General features: G+C 40.4%; 1 long non-coding RNA gene across 2 annotated transcripts; it reads left to right on the top strand.

Moving 5' to 3' along the window:
• The first annotated feature begins 11,215 nt into the window (after positions 1 to 11,215).
• On the top strand, positions 11,216 to 15,482 carry LOC131517263 (uncharacterized). 2 transcript variants are annotated; one of them, XR_009264486.1, is made up of 4 exons: positions 11,216 to 11,790; positions 12,667 to 12,797; positions 13,327 to 13,611; positions 14,577 to 15,482. It is a non-coding gene; the product is annotated as an uncharacterized LOC131517263 (long non-coding RNA). The 2 variants fall into 2 exon arrangements; XR_009264485.1 differs by lacking the exon at positions 14,577 to 15,482 and having other exon boundaries at positions 13,327 to 14,050.
• The last annotated feature ends 1,723 nt before the right edge of the window (positions 15,483 to 17,205 follow it).

Below are 17,205 nucleotides of genomic sequence, written 5' to 3'. Positions count from 1 at the left end.
TTTTTTTTTCTCTTAAATTGTATTTTCTGTGGTGAGGCCTACATTTTTGTGTCTGCAGGTGACACGTTGATTGAAACTAAAATTAATAAATCAGCTGAAAAGCTCACACCTACAGCTCACAGCAGGGCCTGGAAAACACGTTTATAAAGGGAGCTTTATGCCCTCATATAAAGAAGGAATAAATTACAGAAGCACTTGTTGCCCTGAGACTTGATTTTGCTTTGCAATCTGGTATCTTATTTTTGGAGGCTTATTGTTAATCAACAGGTTCCTGGTTGCTTTAGCAGGTGACTTTGCTATTAATCTCTTACTTGACCATTATAGCATATTAATGAGGAGGTTTCTAGTTGTGGTTCTATCTTCGGACCAAGGAATTAGTTTAAAAGGTGCACTTTTTACTCAATGGCTTGCAGTTAGCCATGTTGAGGACCAAATGCAAAGTAGCATTTTCTACAGCTTGTGTAGTATTAAGGAGTGTTTTACTAACATATGTGTCTTACTGTGCTTTTCTTCTCTCCTACACTTATTCCTTCACCATGGAGGGCAATTATGGAACTTACCAGTAGTCTCTGTTCATTTTTTTTAACAAAATAAAATTATATATAAATAACAAAATGATATCCTTTCTTATTAATGTGCACCCTCGTTTTAATTAAACAATGTCAATTTTCTTTGGAGGTGTGTTTGGAATTAAAATGTATGATTTGGGAAGGCAAGACATTCAACATTTCTCACCAGAACTGGATTAATAAATGTCATTACAAGTGCAGGAATTTAACCATCACATTTCCCTTTAGAATCTGAGGTAATTGGAAATGTTTAAGCTTGACAAAAGAAGGAAGTAAATATACCTATGGGGGTAGTTTAGAAATATAAAGAAGAACTGAGGATTTAAGTCTTAAATTTGTAATTACAAGGATCTCCAAAGCACATAATGGTGCAAAACAGCCCAGACAACCCGGCATATGAGAAGAACCACTTTGTTGCAATCTGCAGATATTTCAAAGGACATCCTCTGGCAAAGCATTATTATTATTGTTGTTCATCTCCTTTCACATCTTCAGGGCAGTCTGGTCCACCCCTCATGCATGCTGTCTTTTTTCTAAACCTAAGAAATGTCAAGCTTGTGCTTTTCTTCTTTCTAACTTTTTAAAATTAAAGGTTGGTGTCAGTTGAGGCACATTTGATATCACTGTCTACCTTGCCTTATTTTTTTTTAATGTTTATTTATTTTGAGAGAGAAAGAGACTGAGTGCAAGCGGGGGAGGAGCAGAGAGAGAGGGAGACACAGAATCTGAAGCAGGCTCCAGGCTCTGAGCTGTCAACACAGAGCCCGATGCAGGGCTTGAACTCATGAGCCTTGAGATCATGACCTGAGCCGAAGTCGGACACTTAACTGACCGAGCCACCCAGGCGCCCCTCTATCTCGCTTTTCACACTAAGCCCTGAAGTATCTTCATTCTGCAGGTTAAGGTCAACACCATCATCTCTTTCAGTAAGGAATTTTCTGGTTAGGTTTCTGGAGAAGAGGAGCTGAGTTTGAGGTGTTAGCAGAAAGGTAGAAAGCTAACCACAGCCTGACAATGAACGTTAACAGAAACATCAGATTTGACACTACTTATGAAATTTTTGTTCATAAAAAATGCATACTAACAAAAAATCATCACCGTTATCTTACAGCTATAGTATTAGGCTTCTCCCACAGATGAGAGGAATTGGAAATACGCTGTCTTCTTAAAAGCGTTACTCAAGTTACCAGCTTAACTGTTCATTGTAATTACATACCAAGCTGACCACTTTATAGCGAGCAGGGGACCTTCGCCTGCTTAAAGTCAATATCGATTGCCTGGAGCCTGGATCCTATTCTAAATTTTTTGTTCAGGCCAGTAAGCTAGGGAGAATTTTGGTAAGGATGGCCCCACTCACCTCCAACAAACAAGAAATTTAAGCAAAAATAATTGACTCTAGGTTTGCTTATCTTTTACAACTGAGAAAGAAAAAAATCTATTCTACCCTGGACAGAAACAGTTTATGCCCCCAGTGACACAAAACCAATCGCTTTAGGTTCTTGGGTACAATAGAATAGTTATATATGGGGTGAGGGAAGGGTCTCTTGAGGATTGAAAGGAAAAGGAGAAAATAAAATTCGTATTAAAATAAATTAAGGAAGTGGCTAGTGTATTCTAGGAACAGTCAGATTAATTCATTTATATTTGTAGTACAAATTTCTAGAAAACAGAGTTGCAAATATATACCCAAGTATTGCAGACTGTGGCTGCTCTAGCATGTGTTTATAAAGAAGGATGGTCACTATTAGAGAATGTTCCCCTCCCCCAGTTCTCCCTCAAGTACTTCCAGCTAGGGAGGTTTTCAGCCCTTTTGTCTTTTTACAACTTAGCAAGATCAGACACATTTCTGCAATGCATATGCAGATTTCACCTCTTGTTACTTTCTCTAATGAGCGTTCACTTAATCAATCTGACAGTAGCCTTTATCCCCCTCCCCCTTTTTTCCCTTCACATCCACTAAGAAGGTTTTCAGAAAAAAAGTGTTAACAGATTCAAGGGGGCATTAGCAACGGCCAAAATGGGGTGAATCGCAGGGCTTCACAATGACTACTCTCCAGCCACCCCTCTGTCCAGCTTCTGAAAACAGGAAGCAGGTCCGCCAGTCTCATAAGAAAGCATGTATTTTAATAGCTAACAGGAAATGATCTTCCTTTTCTGTTTAAGAATCGGAAACAATTAGTTTTTTATCTAATAGAACACTTAAGCATAGAACTTTCCCATAGGCTCATACACCCATTCTGCCAAAGCCACTTTTAAAAACTTGCGTGCGAGAGACACTCTTGCTATGAGACAAGAGCAACCAATCCACGTTGGCACTCTCCCATCACATTTCCCACTGGGGCACCCTAAGTCACATGACCATTCTTGCCCTTGTTAAACATCCCTCTGACCTGGGAGTGGACAGTGCAGGGATGGAGGACAGGTGGGTTTCAGTCTGATGTAGTTCACTCTTCCCAGGGAATGGAAAGACAAGACAAGAGACAAATCCTAGTTCTTAATCATATTCTCAATTTGGCCTCAATCCGAATCTGCCACCAGGTGATCGATCTAACATATAAGAATATATGGCCCAGCTACTGAGAAGTAGCAGGTCCTTTAAAAAAAAATTTTTTTTATAAAGTTCCAGCCCCTCTCTTGCCTGCAGACAGCCAAAGTTTCAGCCCTCCCGCAGCCCCACCCTGCGAAGCCTGCTTTTACCTCTCATTCAGCTGCCTTCTCCTTCTTCTCACTCTGGCTCCCTCCAGCAGAACTCTCATCCTTAAATCTTAGTCAGTTCTGGGGTGCCTGGGTGGCTCGGTCGGCTGAGCATCCGACTTCAGCTCAGGTCATGATCTCGCGGTCTGGGAGTTCGAGCCCCACCCGGAGCCTGCTTCAGATTCTGTACCTCCCTCTCTCTGCCCCTCCCCCACTCATGCTCTGTCTCTCTCTCTCTCTCTCTCTCTCTGTGTCAAAAATAAATAAACTTAAAAAAAAAACAATCTTAGCCAGAAATGTAACTCACCCCCTCAAGTCTCCTTCACTTGGCCAGGGCCAGAAAAATCACAGTAAAAGAAGGAAAAGGGGGTGGGTGGGGGGAAGCCCACCACTCCTTCCCTCACCCTGCTCTGTGCTTGGATGCTCTAGTTTTTGCCTTTTCTGAGGATTCACAGTACCTTTCTCCCCAGCACCTACCCATTAAGTCCTACCAACAGCCAACGGTTCACCTTTTACATTCTAATTGAATAGGAAATTTGGTTTGAAGACAATCAGGGTCTGGTCCCTACTTAGAGATTCTCACCTGGGCTAATTAGGTCACTGACAAACCTTTCTCTTCCTGACCTTTTTGATTAAAGGTGGGAATCTATACGACAGGTTGCCCACCTCCTCTAACTTGAGCAGCCTGTTCTACTTGGCAAGCTGAACCTGCCTACCATCCAGGATCTCCAGGTTGGTTGCCTCTGAGGTCTGGGAATGAGCAATACTTTAGAGTTAGCATCCTGACTTCAACCAGGATCTCTTGAATTCTAAGGGCTGCACTAACATTTTCAAGAGGTAGAACTGAGTTGATCCACTGTCTGCATTACTTTGGTCATCTGAACTCTCTGCTTCTTATGGGAGAAGTGGAATGGTAGGTCCCATCCCAAGACCTATTGAACCAGAATCTGAATTTTAACAAGGTCCCCAGGTGATTCGTATGCACATTTCTTTAATCACCTGAGGATCTTTGAGAAGGCAGGGGATGCACAGTACCCTTGAGAGCCCTTTCAATTAATTTTCTGTCTTCTAATCACAATCCCTAATGAGGCAGAGAGGATATGGAGTTTGAGTTGGGACAGAGGGATGGTGGGAATCAGCAGTTATAACTCCATTATTACTAACCTGATTTTCTAATATGCTAATTTAAAAAATCATTTTGGTACATACATGGTTAAAAATATAGGCTATTAGGTCACTATTTCTTCTGGAAATATTTGTTTTTCTTTTGCAAAAACACCCTGAAATGGCTTCTACTGTATTGGTCTTTTCTGTTTAGTGACCTAGTAATTTAACCCTGATTTCTATTTTTTTTTTTTAATATTTTTTATGTTTATTTATTTTTGAGACAGAGAGAAACAGAGCATGAGTGGGGGAGGGGCAGAAAGAGAGAGGGAGACACAGAATCGAAAGCAGCCTCCAGGCTCTGAGCTGTCAGCACAGAGCCCGATGTGGGGCTCGAGCCCACGAATCATGAGATCACGACCTGAGCTAAAGTTGGATGCTTAACCCACTGAGACACCCAGGCACCCCCTGATTTCTATTTTTACCTAAGATTCGTTTCTATGTAAACTTCATTCCAGAAACCCTTGTAGTTTTCCTGAGTGTATAGAGGACCTTCTGGAGGAGTTCCTGGCACCTGCTCCAGACGACATCCCTTGCAAAAGGTTTAGCCATTCTTTCTCCAACCCCTGACCGCTCTCTGCCCCCATGCCCCTGAGCAGAACAACAGTGAGTCAGGGCAGTAGTGGAAAGAGCAAGGGCCCCAGGGGAGGAGAGGCTGGAATTTATAAGGCTGGTTCCACCATAAAGAATGCCTGTGACCTTTGGCAAGCAATGCAACATTTCTCAGGCTCTGGATCAAGCTCTGGTGAAAAGGAGATGATAACTTGAAGGGTTGTTGCATTGATACAAGAGGTAAAACTTCAAAAAGGCCTACTGCAAAGTGGGAGGGTGGTAAAGGGGAGGAGAGGGTATTTCCCTTTGTCTTGTGCTTTCTTGGCAAGGCCTCTGAAGAGCTAGTCAAAAAGGAAGTTTGGCTCTCTCACCCCTAAGAGCAAAGGCGCTCGAGTTACTTGGGGGTAGGTGAGAACCCACGCTCCTTGGTTTGATGATTGTAAATAGTCCCCACTTATTAAACACCTGTGATGTGACCGTGACATTTGGCAAGTGCTTTAACCTTCCTGAACCATTCACCCCTGCTCTGTGAAATGGAGATTATAATGCCTAATAGGATTGTTGAGGTTGGTTAAAGAGCTTGCTTTATAATCATTATCTCATTGACTTCTTCCAACAACCCAGTGAAACAGGCCCCATTTGGCCCCATTTTACAGCTGAGGACATTGAGGTTTAGAGACATCAAGTAATTCACTCAGGGTCATGCAGCTCATAAGTAAGAACCAGGTTTGAAATCTGGATCTCTTTAATCCAAAATTTATGTGCTCTCCATTGTTCTTCCTACACCTTAGGGAAACTAACAAGTCAAAGGGAGACCAGATAATGGGAATTACTTTAGTCTTTCCAATCCTTAATAACATTTCAGTTCAATTCCAAGAAGGGCAGTGATTTTCAAACTTCTTATCTTTTTTAATCTGCCAAAAAAATCTGCAACTAACCGACAGGAGAAGTTTCCCCCTAAATGGTGTCAAATCTTGGCAGTATTTTAATAAAGCAGCTCTTTCACCTTTGAAGGATTATCAGGTTGGATGTCCAGAGCTGAGAAGTGGCAAGATTTGGTTCTTTACTCTGCCTTGCATAGAGTCAGGGCTTCAGGCTTCAGGAAGGACAATCTCCATCAAAGGTCAGCATGTGCAGGAGCAGACGGTGCTCAGAATTATGGGGATGTTATGAACCAAGGTGAATGGACTCCAAAGTTGAACCCTCATTAACGACAAGGTGAGTCGCCCTAATTCAGAAAGAAAGGGCCTGAGGAATGATGGGAAATCAACGTGCATCCCTTGGGGACCAGTTGCGGAAGGAAGAGGCAGAGCAAAAAGGTAGGGAAAGGGAGAAAAAGGGTTGTATAAAGAGAAGCAAGGGCTTGGTGTCCTTAAAAACACCACAAACCATCAAAACCCAGGCTGTGATGCCAAAGCAGCATCACGCATTTGCTCCGGCGGTCAGCATCTGATGGCTTTGATCCGTACAGGTGGAAAATGTATTTCCTATCCCATCTATTAAAGAATGGGCGGGTAGCTGTGGCATGTGAAAATGCTTGTGTCTACAAGTGATGTGCACCCACAGAGAAATATTCTTGAAAATCCAAAATGGAATTAGACTTGAGAACAACTGCATTGCAGGTGAAAATATGCCTCTTCTCCTTTGCATTGGGGGCAGCCTAGTTACTAAAATGACCCTGAACCTAGTTAGGCTGGCCCTTCAAAACCCCAGCCTTGGATGGCTTTCCTGTTCCCTGCTATTTCCTAGAACTTGGGGTGGGGGGGGGGGGGGAGAGGGTGTACCTGTAAAATAATGTCAAATTAAGAACAGCTTTCAAAATAGATAAAGATCATTATTTGCTCTAAATTAGTGTTATTGAAGTACATGTTTTTACATAAAGTCCAAGAGAAGTATTTTAATTTTATTTACCTACAATATAATAGCATTATGGCTGATAGTACGATAAGCTGCATTTTAGTGACCTTTTGATTTTTTTTTTTTTTTTTTAATGAAAGAAATTTGCTAAGATAGGCAACTTCCTTCTCCTTTACAGGACTTTCTCTTTTTAGACATTTATTTCTGGCTCAGCAAAAATAACAAGGACTCCAGAACTCTGCTTTATTAATAAAGGTAGATGTAATTTGAGTGGTTGATGAAACCAAGATAGCTTTCCAATTCAAATAGTTTGAAATCTAACATGTCTGATATTTAGAGTGAAATATGAGCATCCTCCTATTTTTATAGGTAAAAAATTCTAACACCCTTTCCTCATAAAATTCTAAGCACAGCAATCTTTGCTCCAGGTTAATCAGCAAGGCATTGCGGTATTGAGGTTGCTCAACTCTTAAGGAACAATTTCCAGGCAAGCTCAGTCTTTTGGAAGCTGAACCCTGAAAATAAGACTACCCCAAATATTTCTGTTTGGGGATTGTGTATTGTTGTTACGTATTTTTCCCCCTTTGGATTGTTTTCTTTCTATGAGGCCGTGTCCTTGTCCCAAGAAGCCCCCTGGACTGGTAACTAACTTCCTAATCTGTCTGCATCCTGGTTTTATTAGGTGGAGGGCATCAAGTGATAATGTACGACTTTTTTTTTTCCTTTTTTTTAAAACCTAGACAGGTTTGTTTTTCTAACTGTCAGCAGTGTTTTGGCTATTTTGAGAATGTAGGACAGGGTTAAGGATTAGTACCAGCATTCTCTTTTCTGTGTATCAGAGCCGCTTAGCAGTAATTAATCAGGACATTAGGTTTTGTACTCTTGGTTCAGGTCATTTGCCTATGAGCTGCTCGAGCCTTTTACAAAGGCATACTGCATATGTTTCTGGGTACCTTTTTGAGAGAAGATTTAAATTGGCCAGATGAATAATACTTTGTTACAAGTGTTTTGCCCTAGGCAAAAAGGTTTTCTTCATATTATCATAGCCTGAAGCTGCAATGCTCAAGCTTGATGTGACTGGTGTTATTCTGTCACATGGCAATGATGTAAGAACAGGCCTCTCTGTGTCAGACAAATCTGGATTTAGGGGAATTATAGCAGATGTTGCAAAATGGCAACAGTTTAGCAAGTTCCTTTTATCCCACTGTTGGGAGGCCGGACTACTAAGTGTACTAGACAGAAAAGAATGTTTTCTTTGATCCTTTACACTCTAGGGTAGGGACTTCCCCAGTTAGAGAACATCGTTAATGATATAGTTATACAGTCACTGATGGATCAGAATACAGAATTAAGGGTAGGATTTCTTCTTCTTCTTCTTCTTCTTCTTCTTCTTCTTCTTCTTCTTTTAGTATTTGTTTTGATTGAGCTTAGTATTTGTGGTCATTTACATTATAAGCTTCAGAAACCCTCTAAGGTTTTATTCTTAGTAAAGAAAGCCTAATTCGGTAGAATAAACTGAATAACAATAACAAAAACTAAGCTGCACAAAAAATATTTTAACCTTGGCAATCCTATTCACTCACAGCTATTATGTACAGCTAAATTATACGAATTCTAAAAAAGAGAAATGTAGAAAATATAAGTAGATATTTTAATTCTCACATTCTAATAAGTATTAATGAATATATTCAACCACACTGAATACCGAGGTAATACTGCATTGCTACTGTTCAATGCAAGTCTTCGTTTCTTAAAAGAAAAAGCTATTTTCAAAAGCTTTGGATTTCAGGGATCTCGATTCTTTTATATTATATTCCTATAAAATTAATTCATACACATGATCAAGGTGAGTAGGTAGATGATAATGATATGGTGAAAAGAACAATCAGAAAACACATTCCTTGATGGAAGTGACGCCAGGTTTGACTTATGGGAAGTGTGCTGGTTGTTGCTTCTGTTCATTTCTAGGACTATCTCTGAGTCTCTAGAACCTTCTTTTGGAAATGCAGTGTTAAATATCACTACAGCATGTTGTCCATAGAACTTTATAACATGCCTGCAAAAGACAGCACGTGCATGCGGGACCACAGGAAATAATTTCCCACCAGGTAAAGCTTTCCAATGATTATTTAAAATCCGTATGAGCATAATAAATTTGCTGTTGTTTATGCAAATGTTTATTGATCATTTCCATTGGAGCACTGGACGGTGAAATGTATGCAAACATTTAGACAATTTCTTTAACAGGCTTCTATCTTTTCAGAGTATTTTAAATATTTTGAAAGTATTTTTATTTGCAAATTGTGATCGCTGCTGGGAGCCCCCCGAAGTAATTAGGGTATCCTAATTTTTCAAACCGTTTGCAATGAAACGAAGAAAAGAATGAATGTAAGGTATGTTTAAAGAGCACCAATGTAGGTAGCCGTTACGTCTCACGTTCTTTTGGAAGGTATCAAAGGTAAAGACAAACACAAAAGCAGTCAGAGAGAAGACTGTCAGTAATGCCACATCATCCTTTGTAACATACTATCTGTAGCTGTATTTGATTATCTTTGTGCATTTCACCTACTTTACCACTGTGTGACCTGGAGAAAGGATTTGCTTCCACAGCGCAGAGAGTATTGGGGAAGATACTGGGTTTTGTCACTTGAATAATAGATATGATATGGAAATGGACTATAATTCCATAGATTGGCATCCTTTAATAAGATAGACATATGTTCTCAAAATAAATATGCTAGAAATAAGGGCGAAACTCACATTTTAAAAATTCCAAAATCACATTTTATTTCAACATAAAATTTGGTACCTCTGTCTTACTTACTAAGAGCTTTAAAAATGGGAACTTCCTTAAAGGCTGCTCAACTCTAACTTTGGATTTGAGATTACATGATAAAACTCACACATTTATTGGACATCATTCATCTAAACCCCTGACTGAATCCTTTCCTGTGATTTAAATTAACCTCTTCATCACCCAAAGCCAAGTCAGTAACACATTTTCTATTTGGTTACAAAGACAGCCATAATGATTGGGTTTATTACTGTACTACATATATTGGTATTTCTGCAGACATTAGAAGTGGGGAAAAAAGACAGTGGTTTTGTGAAACCTGCTCTGTTTAAGAGTCTGCGGGACTGCCAAAAATGTTCCCAGTGAAAGGTTTCTGGGGTTTTCCCCTCCTTTTTTCCTTGCGGTGTCTTTCCCAGATGTCTCAACAAACAGAAAACACGTATCCTTTTCAGAAATCCCGATACAACTCTCAACCATCCCGGCTGTAGACATAATTCCCACATACACGTAGCTCCATCTAAGAATAGTTTGGAAAAGTTTGCAGCATCTGTCGGTTCCGCTGCTGAAATAATTCACAGCCAGAGTAGGAAATGCAAACAATCCTTTTTCATATTTGCATACTCGGAATTTGGCTTTTTGATTCATGATTGTTCCCATTAGCTTTGAAAATTCACGTTTCTGTCTAGTTGCAGGTTTTGCTTGAGTGAGCTCAAATTACGCTCTTGACTCAAATATTATTACAAGTGTAAATACTTTGGAGATGTCAGTGTCTGCCACTGATTTGGGGGTATTTGTTTTATTGATTTTCATCTGGCGAGTTTAAAATATGAGCAAACTTTTCATGGAGGGTTTGGGGGCATTTGTTTGAACACTCCTGGAGTAATTGGAAATGCAACAATTGTTTAAAAAGTGGCATTGTCCATGAAAAGATTTAGTGAGGGATGAAGAAATTTCTTGAACCTAAAGACCTAATCTGGTGATCCAATTCTCCCCACTGTGTCCATTCCCGTGAAACTCCATTTACTTGCCCCTATCCTCCACTAGCGCCCCGCGTCCTACCTAGCCAATCCTCTAGGCTTCCCACATTGTCTCCTCTTTTGTCTTTTCAGTCCAAACAGAAGAACAACAGATAGGGTTCTGAAGGGCAGGGTGCATCAGGAGCTGCAGGAGAATGGCTGAGATGAGGGTCAGAGTCCTGCCCTTACTGCCAACAGTTACTAGGGTTTGTGCTGCCCGGCTGAACAGTGTTCAAAGGCTTTGCTGGGCTTTGTTCCACTGTGTAGGGATTAGGCCTGGCGGTCTGAGAATTTGCCTTCTAATTAAAAAGGATAAAAGATAGAAGTAGCATTAGACTAAAACAGAGCAGTGATACTTCACAGGCTGATTTTTTTTTAAAGTCACAAGACCACGCCAGAAGTTGTCAGGATATTTTATTTCCTTAGTATTCCACTCAGATTAAAGAGGGAAAACTTTGGAAACTCTTCCCAGCTGTTTGCGGGGCACATGGAAGTCTAATTGCGTCTGAAATATCTGCTGTTTACAGTGAGACCGTTCGGTGGGGGATTTGCAGTCCGCACTGGAGAATGAAGGCTGCCCCCAGAGCCACCTTCCTCTTTTTCAAACGCTGGCAAGAAACTCATTCTAGCAAAAGTGGATTCTGCTTTTCACTTCGTCCCAGTGTGCCTTGCTCTCAAGCCTTCCAAGGCCTACCCTACCTATTCTCTTTTCAAGGATCAATCGCTCCTTTCATCTCCTTGCAGCTGTAGACACTATCTTAACCAGGTGTGAAATGCAATTAAGAAATAATTCGGACCTCACAGTCTTTTTTAAAATTCTTAATAGCGATGTGATGGAGGGCCATTTTTGATCTTTCACAGCAGAGCGCTATGTGTTGTGACAGTAAATGTGATTCCGTGCCTAGATTTTGTTAAGAGAGAAGCCATCCGCAGACTCAGGGGCAGACAGGCAAGCATCAAAACAGATGATGATGCACCAGCGTAACACGCGCTGGCCTGCCGTCCAGTGCGGCCCTTCTTGCCGCCTAGAAAGAACTGTGTGCTGACTGACACTTGTTGACTTGAAGGAGCGGCTGAGAGTGATTTGCTAAGTACTCCAGAGGCTGGTTCTACCCACTCTACCGCAGGAAGGAATGAATCCGAGGTGAGAGTTTCTGTTAGAAATGCTGATGAGATTATATAAATTAGTTGAGATGGGCTATTTTTTTTTTTGGGGGGGGGGAGAGGGAGGAAAGAGTTTTGTGGAGGACTTCAGAGCTTTCAAAGCCACTGAGCTCAGATTGCATACAAGTATAAAGGAATGCTCCCTCGTTCCCACAGAGCTCATGTTACGTCATGAAGCCAAGGGACTGTGAATTTCTTATTTTCCACTTTTCTTATTTTTGTTTTCAGTCTGCTCAGCATAAACAAGTAAAGCCCCCTGGGTGAAAGGATATTTTTAAAGCATGAGATTACGATGAGATTCATCTGTATGTTTCAGAGACACACACAAATATGCTCATGTTCACTTTCTCGAAAAATCCATATATATCCATATATATATATATATACACACATACCTATATATATATATTATTGATTAATTTTATCAAATTGAGCAAGTTACCAATTGACTACATTGGGCATAAATGGCAACATGGAAACCTTGGCAAGGACACAGAGCTATCTCACCACCTAGCGTATAAATTTTGGGGCTAAGTCTATAAATGATGTAAATGCTGTGTTTGTCATACGACAGAACCCACCAGTATTCCTAATTTCCTAAACTTTAGCTTTTTTTTTTCTTTGAAAGCCCAAATGGAATTAATATGTCAGTGGCTATATTTTTTAAAAAGTGTGTGAATTATATTATGTAACCATACAAAATATTTAAGAAACAAGGCTTGTGAAATAATCCATATCGATTTCCATCATCAGCTTTGTGTAAAAGAATAAAAAGCTTCTCTCCAGTTCTGAGTTTGGGGACAGCCATGGTAATTTATGTTAAGTTTCAGTCCCTTCTTTTATTTTTGTCTTTTAGAGATGACCATTCCCCCTGCTGATTTTCCAAATGTAGCAAAGCTGGGTCTGCTAGTTCCACTCTAAAGAAAATAAAGATAATAATCTGATTTAGACATTGAAGAACATCGGTATGAATGACAACAGTAGTAGGTAACAGTGAGTCAACATTTTCCTTTCCAGTCCCAGCTTCTCTTTAGCATTTAAAATATGTCAGCCGGTCGTACAAAGCCAAACCATTTTGAGAATGTAATTCACAATATTTTGGCTTCTATTTTTCACCAGCTTCTGAGTAATATATTGTACAAGAAAGAGGTCTTTGTTGTGTTTATAATACATGTATAACCTGGTGGGAAGCCGAATAAAAAATGTATATTATTTGCATAACTTGAACTAAAGAACCTAATGCATTATTGGGTCTTGAATGTCTTAAATTTAAGTGAGCTGGCTTAAGAGTAATATTACTCTATTACTGTTCTGTAATTCATATAATGAAATCACACGGCTAAAAAAAATTTAAGGTTTTAACAATGATAAGTGGAACCTGATTTTTGAACTCCTTTTTAATGAAAACAGTAATTTATAAACTGGCACATGTGTGCCCCTTTTTGTTTGCTGACAATAAAAGGCTGTTGAATTTGTATCCTTTCATCTGCTCTCCCCTCCGCGCGTGTGAGTGAAGCCCATTTAGCCTCATGGCGCAGGCACCAAGGAATAACCACCTCCTGGAAAATCAAGGGATCTGCTTCCCAGGCACAACCATTGGAATGTCTGGATCCCCGTGCAACTTTCTGTGTGCTGACAACCACCCCACCCCAACCTGTGTCTCCTTCAAGTCCACCATATGAGTCATTTGAGCAAGTTGTGGTGACTGAAGTTCCAAAGCTCTCCAACTTTGCACCATACATAGAAAAGGAGAAGAGACTTCGCTTCACATGGGTGGTATAGTCATCTTTCAATCTTATGGGTGAGCGATGTCTGCCTTTAGTACAAACATAAACCCATAGCAGTGCACCCTGCCCAACTCAGGAAATGTGCCTATGCTTTCAAAATAGCTGAAGTTACTTAATATTTGTATATAGAGAGAACAAGTTCTTAAATGCTTCTAATGGCACCATCATAGAAGTTCACCTTGCTTGCCTGGCCGAGTGCTCTGACTTAGAGCTCAAGAGAGATGATTCTTATCTATCTATATTTGGAAATAAAGGACATACCGTATAACCAGAGGTTGGAATGCTCCCTTCTTCCCAAACCAAATACATAGGATTAGTATATATATTAGCTATTCACTTCACAATTACTAAAATATTTCTTGAAAGGACCTAGGAATGACTAAATTAGTGCGCTAATAAATAGAATGAAAAATAAAGGCAGTGATCAAGTGTACAAAAGCAAAAAGAAATTGTTTAAAAAGAAGACACTACATAGTTGGGACACATACTACCTGTTATCAAATACAAATGCCAAATACTAACTGATTGCCTTTTATTAATTTGATTTAAAATGTCTCAAAATTTTAAAACTGCTCATATGGGGCCAGGAAAGTATTTTTGCTTAGTGTACTTTCTCCTACAGTTGATGTAGTAGGTCTCCTTCCTGAGAATACAACACTATGGGCATAGCTGTCCTCATACTTAAGTGTAATCTAAATGGCTTTGTTGAGAATGCGATAACTAATTATTTTTAATCTTAATATTAAAAAGCAAGGTCTGTAACAGACCAGCTCAACTGGAATATCCTTTCAAGAGATTAGAACCATCACACTAGTTCTACAAATGGCATCCTAAAAATCCTTCTGGTGGGCTTTCTGCTTTTTGTTTCTGGAAGGAGAGAAATGGGGGAGGGGAACGTTTGGAGAGGAGACGTTGGCTTGAAAAATAGACTTGGATGAACTGCAGGCTCTGAAAACAGATTTCTTTATCTGCAAGCCAGGTTGGAGAGCATCCCCAGACTGCTATTCTGAGCCACCTCGCCCAGTCGAGAAGCCTGCCATCTCTCGGATGGCTTATGAGCTGGATGCTTTTTCACCTGCATGTCTCTGGACTTTTTTCAGCCTTAGGTCTCTCCTAAGCAGGAAAATTCCAATTTTGCCAACCTGCGTTTTGGTGATATGGACTACCATCTACCTGTGTGGAGCTGAGATCATAGAACTCCTATGACTGGCGATACAATTTGGATTGGAACCAAGGTCATAAGGTAACTAGCCAGTGCTTTATCCTCTCAGCCAAGCCCTTGATAAGGGCCATTCTTTGATGTTGAGAATGATAGTTGGCTTTTTCAGAACTTATATCCAAAACAGTAATACATAATGCATTTGCTTTCATCGTACAGCTGCTGATACATGGTTGAAGGTTAATTTAAAGATTACTTAATGAGAAGAGCTACTTTAAATCAATCAAATGCTTTAGAAAGCAAAAATGATCCTAACAAAAGATACAAGTTGCAAGCAAAGAAGCCTACAGTTTTCAACTTCTTCCCAATCATTCATTACAGGTCTTCTTTTAATACAAGCCAGCGGCTGGCTGGTTGAATCCCTCTCGCTAATGGTGCCTCTTTCTCCATGGCTGCATCATGGTAAAATTATTTACAGTAGACAGCGCCCCTCCTACGAGGTGTAAAGACTATGTATGACTGCTGTATGGAATGATCGTATCTACTATATTGGTAATAAGGGATTCCACCTGGCACCTAACTGCAACAAAAAAGCTGTTCATTTTTCCCCACATCCTTTGGTTCTGAAGATCGTGTCTCTTCTGTGCTTACATGAGCAGCATAAACATGGGACACACACACATTTGCTTCTCACTGGTTTGTGTTAGATGCTCTACTAGGGCAAATGCTGCCGACAATATCCATGACTTCTGCGGTTTTCCCTTAATAAAATCGCTACTCCCTCTGAGCTGAAGAATCATTAATCTGATTCTTTCTTGTTTTTCTTGTGACATCTGGTTTTGTCGAGCTCATCCTGACTGGATTTCAGAAGATGTTAGGAAGAGAACTAACAGGAAAATGGGGGTGGGGAGAGACAAAGCAACAGCGATCTGACGGCTACAGTTATTAGGAAGTGGTAGGTGGGGAGCCTGGGTGGCTCAGTCAGGTGAGCATCCGACTTCGGCTCAGGTCATGATCTCACAGTTCATGAGTTAGAGCCCTGTGTCAGGCCCTGTGCTGACAGCTCAGAGTTTGGAGCCTGCTTTGGATTCTGTGTCTCCCTCTCTCTCTGCCCCTCTCCCACTCCCACTCTGTCTCTCCAAAATGAATAAACATTAAAAAAAATTTTTTTAAATACTAAGTAGTAGGTTACATCAAAATGAATGCCAAATCTATACCAAAATCAGAGTTGAAAAAAATCTAGTTTCCTCTTTTAAAAAGAGGGCAGACACACTGTTTAACTTTCTTCCAATTTTTTCATTATTGAAAAACAAATGCCATGAAAATGAGTTAGGTTTTCTTGGCCTTTGTAAATCCAGGATGCTCCTGACCCATTCTGTTTGTAAGTAGATAGTAATACAACTAATAATAACAATAACTACCCTTCGTGAGTGCTTGCCGTGTACCAACTCATTTAATCCTCCTATCATCTCCATCTTCCTAAACAGAAACCTGAGGCTCAGAGAGCCTAAGTACCTCAGTCAAGGTCACACAGCTGGAGTTAAAGCAGCTATGACTTGCACCTAGTAGTTGGTTTGAAAGCCCTTTACTTTTAACTACTACGCTGTGAACAACCACTGGTCTATGGAAAGGAAAGTCCTAGGAAAGTCCTGCATGCTCTTTTTTTTTTTTTTTTTAATTAAATGTGTGCTTTTAAACAGCACAGACTATAGAGCCCAACTGCCTACTTTTAAGTCTTTTGCTGGTTATGTGATGTAGGGCGACTTCACCTTTCTGTGACAGTTTGCCTTGTCTGAAAAATGGGAACAATCATAATAGTACGGTCTGTCACAGTGTGTTGGTAGGATTAGATGAACTGCCAGGCAAAACCTCTTAGAACAGCACCTGCTTTGACGTGGTCAACACTTAAGAAGCGTCCTATTTTCTTTTGTTGGTGTTAAGTAACCCACGGGTGATATTCTTAAGCCTTATCCACGTACTCTTCTGTGACATTGATGCCCCATTCTGTTCACTTAGCCAGGATATGTCAGGACATATGTCTGCTGTCACCAAATAACTCCGTGACCAAATAGCCCTTCCACTAGCAACCAAAAGAAAATAGAGGGCCTCGGGGCATCTGGGTGGCTCAGTCAGTTAACCGTTAGACTTCGGCTCAGGTCATCATCTAGCGGTTCATGAGTTCGAGCCTCGCGTAGGGCTTTGTGCTCGGAGCCAGGAGCCTGTTTTCGGATTCTGGGTCTCCCTCTCTCTCTCTGCCCCTCCCCCACCCCCCCCTTCAAAAATAAATAAACATTTAAAAAATTTACAAAAAAGAGAAAGAAAACAGAGGTCTCCTTTCCTTTATCAGAGCTCTTAATCAGAATTTTATATATATAGTTCTTGGGAAGGAACAAAATGTTTGGGTTCAAGAAAGTATTGACTAGGGGCACCTGGGTGGCTCAGCCGGGTA

Source organism: Neofelis nebulosa, chromosome 7, assembly GCF_028018385.1.
Source record: "Neofelis nebulosa isolate mNeoNeb1 chromosome 7, mNeoNeb1.pri, whole genome shotgun sequence".
NCBI classification, from domain to species: Eukaryota; Metazoa; Chordata; class Mammalia; order Carnivora; family Felidae; genus Neofelis; species Neofelis nebulosa.
This window is presented reverse-complemented; position numbering and strand designations above follow the sequence as displayed.